Below are 7,957 nucleotides of genomic sequence, written 5' to 3' on the forward strand. Positions count from 1 at the left end.
AAAAAAAAAAAATTGGGCAGAAGGGAATTTGTAAACAACTTCATCATAGAAGTGACTTTAATCAATGCAGAAATCATTCAATTAATTGTGTTAGGACAAGTGACAGTTTGGAGAAAGAAAACCAAAATCATCTCATGTGCATACCTCACTCCGTATACTAATATGCTCAGAAATTTTCAATGTAAATATACAATTATAAGTGAATTAAAATAAAATGTAAAAGAGACTTTTGGATTGTGTAAAGAAGTCTTTTTCAGTATAATACCAAGGCCAGGAACATAAATATCATAGTAAATTGATGATATAAAAATAAGAAAAATCTGTATAACAAATTTCAGTATAAACAATATTGATAATAAGTGACAAACTTGGAAAAGATTTAGCAAAATGTACGAGGGAGAGAGAGATCATCTTTGATATGTTAAGAGCTCATACAAAGCAATGATAAACAACCTACTAAAAATGGGTAAAGGAGTTCTCTTGTGGTGCTGTGGGTTAAGGATCCATCATCATCACTGTAGCAGCTTGGGTCAGGAATTTCCACATGACTTGGGCACTACTTAAAAAAATAAAAGAGTTCCCATCGCGGTGCTGTGGAAATGAATCCGACTAGGAACCATGAGGTTGCAGGTTCAATCCCTGGCTTCACTCAATGGGTTGCTGTGAGCTGTGGAGTAGGTTACAGATGCAGCTCAGATCTGGCATTGCTGAGGCTCTGGAGTAGGCCAGCAGCAACAGCTCCAATTAGACCCCTAGCCTGGGAACCTCCTTATGCCATGGGTGTGGCCCTAAAAAGACAAAAGACAAAAAAATAAAAATAAAAATAAAATAAAAAATAAATAAAATGAAGTGGGTTAAAAAATACATGTATATAAGCAAATCAGTAAAGTCAATGCAAATGAAATCCAATGAAATAATATTTTTTTACCTGTAAGGTTGTCAAAATATAAAGTTAAAAAACTATGGGGAGTATTGATAATGGGATGGTAAGGTATATTGTCATAAAATCTTAACACTTGTGTAAATTAGTACCAAGTTTTAGACAGCATTTTGGCAATATCTGTGTGTGTATATGTGCACACATATGTGTGCAGAAATATTTGCAAGAATATATCACAAACTATCAAGTGTAACTGGGAAATGGGATTCCCAATGTTTTTTAAAAATAAATTTTATAGTGAGTTATACTGTTTTAAAATGTTCTTTTTTATAGTTTAATTTTTAATTAAAGTGTAGTTGATTTACAATGTTGGGGCAATTTCTGCTGTACAGCAAAGTCACCCAGTCATACATACATACATATACATGTGTATATATATATACACACATTCCATTTCTTATATTATCTTCAATCATGATCTAACCCAAGTGATTGGATATAGTTCCCTGTGCTGTACAGCAGGACTTCATTGCTTATCCATTCTAAATGTAATAGTTTGCATCTACTAACCTCAAACTCCCATTCCATCTAACTCCCTCTCCCCTCCCCTTTGGCAGCCTCAAGTCTATTTTCAATGTCTGTGAGTCTGTTTCTGTTTTGTAGCTAGGTTAAAAAATATTATATATATATATTTTGCTTTTTAGGGCTGTACCTGAGGCACATGGAGGTTCCTAGGCTAGGGGTCTAATTGGAGCTACAGCTTCTGGCCTACACCACAGCCACAGCAATGCCAGATCTGAGCCATATCTGTGACCTACATCACAGCTCATGGCAATGCCAGACCCTTAACCCACTGGGCAAGGCTAGGGATTGAACCCAAAACCTCATGGTTCCTAGTCATATTCATTTCCGCTGTGCCATGATGGGAACTCCAAAAAATATTATTTTGACTATGGATAATTTTGTTCCAAAACCACAAAACTATATCCAAAACAAATATGTTTCATAATACTAAAACAGTCAATCATTAACCCAAGCATCTTTCTGCAGTTTGAAGCAATTTCTCAAGACAATGGCTGGCGGAGGAAACAATACAATAGTCAAAAATTCATTCTTTTGGGATTCTCAGATTTTCCCAAATTCAGAATTGTTCTCTTTGCTGTATTCTTGGGGATTTACCTCTTGACAGTGGTGTGGAATGTGGGCCTCATCCTTCTGATTAGGATGGACTCCTGCCCATGTACTTCTCTTCCTCAGCATCTTATCCTTCTTCTATTTCTGCTATGTTACCTCCAAAACCCCTCAAATGCTCTCAAGCTTCTTCCAGAAGCCTGAATTCGTCTCCTTTACAGGGTGCACCATACAATGCTTTTTCTCTAGCCTGGGTCTGACCTAGTGCTGCCTCCTAGCCACCATGGCTTATGATCGCTATGCTGCTATTTGCAACCCTCTCCTCTACACAGCCATTGTGTCCCCCACACGCCCTGTGTGTGCAGATGATGGTTGGAGTCTATAAAACTGGTATCCTTGGCTCATTGATACAACTGTGTGCTTTACTTCAGCTCAATTTCTGTGACCCAAATATTATCAACCACTTCTTTTGTGACCTGCCTCAACTATTAGTCCTCTCCTGCTCTGAAACATTTTTCCTACAAGTCATGAAATTTGTGATAGCAGTGATTTTTGGTGTGACATCTGTCTTAATCATCATGCTATCATATAGTTATATCATTGCTGAAGATAAGCTCAGTGGAAGGCATGTCCAATGCCTTCAACACCTGCACTTCTCACCTGACAACAGTGACTCTTTTCTTCAGATCAGGACTCTTTGTCTATATGTACCCCAGTGCTAATAACGCTCTGAGCTATGATAAGATGGCATCTGTCTTCTACACAGTGGTGACCCCCATGGTGAATCCTTTGATTTATTCTAAGGAAAAAGGAAATTAAAGATGCCCTTAAGAGGTTTAAGAAGAGACTGTTTTCCCATCATCACAGTTAATTAATGGTCCGATAGGTTAGTGACCCTGTTGACTGGAAGTTTCCAGACTCAGGAAGGGAAATGCATGTAACTTCATTCAACATCGCTAATGCTCTGGCAGGATTACAATTGAGTCAAAACATCCAAATCCAGAACCGGCTGAGTGCCATGCAAAACCTGTGGCTTCTTTGAGTCTTGACAGTAGACTCTTCTCTCTTACACCAGCAATGACTTCACAAAGCAGTTAATATATCTTTTATTTTTTTATTTTTAAAGGTTTTATTGAAGTATAGCTAATTTATGAGGTTGTGATAATTTCTTCTGTACAACACAGTGACCCAGTCATACATATACACATATCCGTTCTTGATCAGATTCTTTTCCCACATAGATTATCACAGGATATAGGGGAGAGTTCTCTGTGCTACACAGCAGGTCCCCATTGGCCAATCATCAGTGCACATATGCCAATCCCAAACCCCTATTCCATCCCTCCTCCCCACCCCCAACCTGTCCCCTTTGGTAACCATAAGTTTTTCAAAGTCTGTGAGTCTGTTTTTGTTGTGCAAAAAAGTTCATTTGTATCCTTTTTTTAAAATATTCCATGTATAGGTGATATATGATACTTGTCTTTCACTGTCTGACTAACTTCCCTCAGTATGATAGTTTCTAAGTCCATACATGTTGCTGCAAATGACATTATATCATTCTTTTTATGACTAATATTCCAGCAGTTAATATATTAATTATTATGTACATATAACCTTCAATTTATCAGTGTTTACATACCCTTACATACCCTTTCAAAATTTCAGACTGCAGGCTTCAGAGAACGGTACTAAACACAAAGTTAGTAAATAATCTTTCTCACACACATCCCAAATGAAACAAGGTCCACTTTGTCCCAGACTCCAAACCCTCTGGATGCCTAGGCACATTCCAGTTTACCGATGTGGGGATATGGAGAGAAGCAGAACTTCAATTTTGACATAACTTCCCTGCCATGGAAACCTACCTTTATCAGAATTAAGTTGCAAGTATTTTTGCCCAGTGTGTGGCTTATTTTATTTTTCTTAGTGGTATCTTTTTTAAAGTAATTCTATGGAGACATAATTCATATACCACACAATTCACCCTTTCAAAGTTCAGGTCGATGATTTTTAATACAGTTACAGAGCTGTGCAACCATCACCATGATGAGTTATAGAGCATTTCATCAACCCAAAAAGAACCCCATACCCATTAGCACTCAGTCCTCATTCCCCTCAAACCCTGCAGCCCCAGACACCGCTAATTGACTTTCTGTCTGTATGGATTTACTTGTTCTGAATATTTCACATAAATGGAGTCAAACAGTAGGTAGTCTTTTGTATCTGGCTTCTTCTTTCACTTAGTATAATATTTTCAGGGTTCATCCATGTTGTAACATGTATCAGTACTTCATTCCTTTTTATTGCTTAATCATATTCCATTATTATAAATAAGAATGAAATATATACATATATTTCATTCTTAATAAATATATACATATATATATATTTAGCTTGTGGGTTATTGTTGTTGATGTTTGTTTTTTGTTTGGTTGGTTTTTTTTTTTTTTTTTTTTGCTTTTTAGGGCCACACTCACAGCATAGCTTCCCAGGTTTGGGGTCCCATCAGAGCTGTAGCTGTCAGCCTACACCACTGCCACAGCAATGATGGATCCTTAACCCACTGAGCGAGGCCAGGGATCAAACTTGCATCCTCATGGATGCTAGTCAGACTTGTTAACCGCTAAGCCATGATGGGAGCTCCATATATATAAATATATTTAAATCATTCATCAGTTGATGGACATTTGAATTTGTTTTCACTTTTTGGCTATTATATATAATGCTGCAGTGAACACTTGTGTACAAGTTTTTGTGTATATGTATGTTTTCATTTATCTCAGGTATATACATGTAGGAGTGGAATTGCTGTGTTATATGTTATTCAGTGTTTAACCTTTTGATAAGTGTCAGACTGTTTTTTAAAGCAGCTGCCCTTTTTACATTATATACCATCAACTTATGAGGGTTCCAGTTTCTCCCCATCCTTGTCAATTCTTGTTATATCATCTGCCTTTTTTATTGTAGCCATCGTGTTGGGTATGAAGTTGTACAGCATTGTGGTTTGGATCTGCATTTCCCTAATGGCTAATAATATCAAGCATCTTTTCATGTGCTTGTTGGACATTTGTTTATCTTCTTTGGAGGAGTGTCTATTCAGATCCTTTTCCTATTTTTAAATTAGGTTGCCTATCCTTCCATTGCTGAGTGTCATAGCCCTTTATATATTCTAGATATAAGGCCCTTATCAGATACATGATTTGCAAAAAATTTTCCAATCCACTAAGTTTTTTCCACTTTCTTAAAGGTGTCCTTTGAAAAAAGTTTTTACTTTTGATGAAGTTCAATTTGTATGTTTTTCTTTTGTGGTATATACTTTCCATGTCATATCTAAAAAGTCATTGTCTAACCTTCTAAGTTTATAGTTTTGTTCTTATATTTGGTATGATCCACTTTGCATTGTTTTTTGTATGCAATGTGAGGTAAGGGTCTAAGTTCATATTTATCCGCATCATGGAAAGATCTCAAAAATTATGTCAGGTGATAAAAGCAAATTGCAAAATGATATGTGCAGTATGATACCCCAGTCATGTAAAATTTGAAAGCATGAAATGTCACATATTACTCATAATTACATATAAACTCATAGGTAAAAAGTTTCACATCCAAATCTTTGATAATAATTGCCTCTGAAGGGAAAAGAGACTGGAAAGAATTGGTAGTCAAAGTGGTCTTCTTCAGACTTGTTGGCAGTGTTTTTAGGTTGAGATAAATTTGACACAATATTAACAGTTACCAGTTTGAGTGGTCTATTATGCTCAACTTTTTTTTTTTTTTTTTTTGGCTTGTTAGGACTACATCCATGGCATATGGAATTTTCTACGCTAGGGGTTGAATCAGAGCTGCAGCTGCTGGCCTACACCACAGCCACAGCCATGCCAGATCCAAGCCAAGTCTGTGACCTATACCACAGCTCACAGTAACACTGGATCCTTAACCCACTGAGCAAGGCCAGGGATCAAACTGGCATCTTCATGGATACAAGTCAATTCATAACCCACTGAGCCACAACGGGAACTCCCAATTATGTTCTATTTTAAAGTTTTTTGTATTTTTTAAATTTATCAAATTAAAAAACACACCCACACCCCCCCCCCACACACACACATGCACATCATACAAATCAATTAAGAATGATAGAGACAGGAGTTCCCTTCATGGTGCAGCAGAAACAAATCCAAGTACGAACCATGAGGTTGTGAGTTCTATCCCTGGCCTCACTCAGTGGGTTAAGGATCTGGCATTGCCATGAGCTGTGGTGTAGGTCTCAGACGTGGTTCAGATCCTGTGTTGCTGTGGCTGTGGTGTAGGCCAACAGCTGTGGCTCCAATTTGACCCCTAGACTGGGAATGCCCATATGCTGCAGGTGTGGCCCTAAAAAGCAAAAAGAAAAAAAAAAAGGAAAAGAAAAGAAAAAAGAATGGTGAAGAACAGACCATTTCTGTTTGGCCCAGTGCTCACACTGGGTGAAGCTGTGAGCTGAGGCTTTGTGCACATGGCCTGTCAGCCTGTTGGGGGAGGATTCTGTTGGTATGTGGAACTTCTGAGCCAGATCCCACAAGACTACTATCTTCCTTTGAGCTTATTTGCACTTTGGTTTATATTTTCCCAGTTTAGCTTCCAAAGAAAACCCCAGTCTCTATGCCACCCTCTGCTGCCCTTTCTCTAAAAAGCAGCAGAGCCCAAATCTCAGCAAGCACCTTTCTCTGGAGGGCTTAAATTTTAGCCCATTGCTCCAAGCTTTCTCCAAAACTATAGCAGATCCTTCACAAGGGAAGTTCAGTTTCCACTAAATATGTGTCCATTCTCACCTACGGGATGGCTGCAAAAGACCTCACTGTGTGTGCTTGACAAAAGCAGCATGATGAGCCAGATGACCAGGCTCCTGGAACAGCCCACAGCTGGGTTCCTGCCATGCCAACTCAGGCACGTGTTCCCTGTGGCCTGGCAGCTACAAAGGTGCAGAGTGCAAGCCATCGCCCCCAGAGAAGAAGGGCTTGTTGTGGCACCTCCCACGGAAGAGCTGTCCTGCCTGACACAGAGCCCATACTCTCAAAATCCTTATTTCCCTTCTATAAAGTGGAGTCAAAAACATGTGCCCTTTCTACTCACAGGTTCTCCTGAGGATCAAATGAGATAAGGCACATGGATGTGTTTGCAAACAGAACAAAAATGAAAGATGTTTGTGTATAATTTCCCAGTGGTGTGACCCCCAGGCCTTCCCAGATCATCTGCACAGCTACTCGCTCAGTCTGTGCACTGGGAACGTCCCATCTTCTCTTTGATCTCTCCCCTTCATTTTTTTGTTTTTGTTTTTTTTCTTTTTCTTCCTCCCTCCAGTCCTGGAGGCAGCCTGACCCTTCTTTCCGATTGTGATCATTCAGTGCTTTCACTGCTGAACTGAAGGCCAGGGCTGGCTCAGGTTGACTGAGAAAAAGGACTGAGTTCCCCCTTCCTCAAGGAGGTAAAGTGCCTGAGATGACCTGTTTTATCTCTGATTCTCCCAGGCTCAGGCCATAGCATCATGGCACATATCGCCCACGCATGGAGGCAGCCGCTCGCTGCCGATGCCTGTGTGCTCCACCTCCACTAGCTCCACCTCTACCCACTGCTGGCAGGACCCACTGAGTGGCATCTGCAGGGACATGCAGGAGGCCTTCGCCCAAAGTGAGCTCTGGGGCAGAGTGTGCTGGAGAGCTGGAGGGGTTGGAATCATGAACAGGATTCCTACTGAGGGCTTACTGTCTCTTTTCTTTTGTGTGCTTAGCTTTCAGTGACTGCATTTTCATATACAGTAAAAAAAAATAAGTCAAGCGCCAGCCTCATCTCATTCCATGGGCAGCACCCATCAGGAAGGCTGCAGGCTTTGTGTGTGTGTGTGTGAAGTAAAGAATTCCACCTGGAATTCTGCGCTCTTTTTGCCAAGCTGTGGGAAATGCCTTGTCT

The 7,957-nt window shown here is 39.7% G+C and overlaps 1 pseudogene; it reads left to right on the top strand.

The window, feature by feature from the left end:
* The first annotated feature begins 1,952 nt into the window (after positions 1-1,952).
* LOC146399393 (olfactory receptor 5AN6-like) lies at positions 1,953-2,882 on the top strand (annotated as a pseudogene).
* The last annotated feature ends 5,075 nt before the right edge of the window (positions 2,883-7,957 follow it).

This window comes from Sus scrofa, chromosome 10, assembly GCF_054392235.1.
Source record: "Sus scrofa isolate SSC_HxYL_T2T_F1_AM1 chromosome 10, Sscrofa_HxYL_maternal_Yorkshire_Landrace_v2.0, whole genome shotgun sequence".
Lineage (NCBI taxonomy): Eukaryota > Metazoa > Chordata > Mammalia > Artiodactyla > Suidae > Sus > Sus scrofa.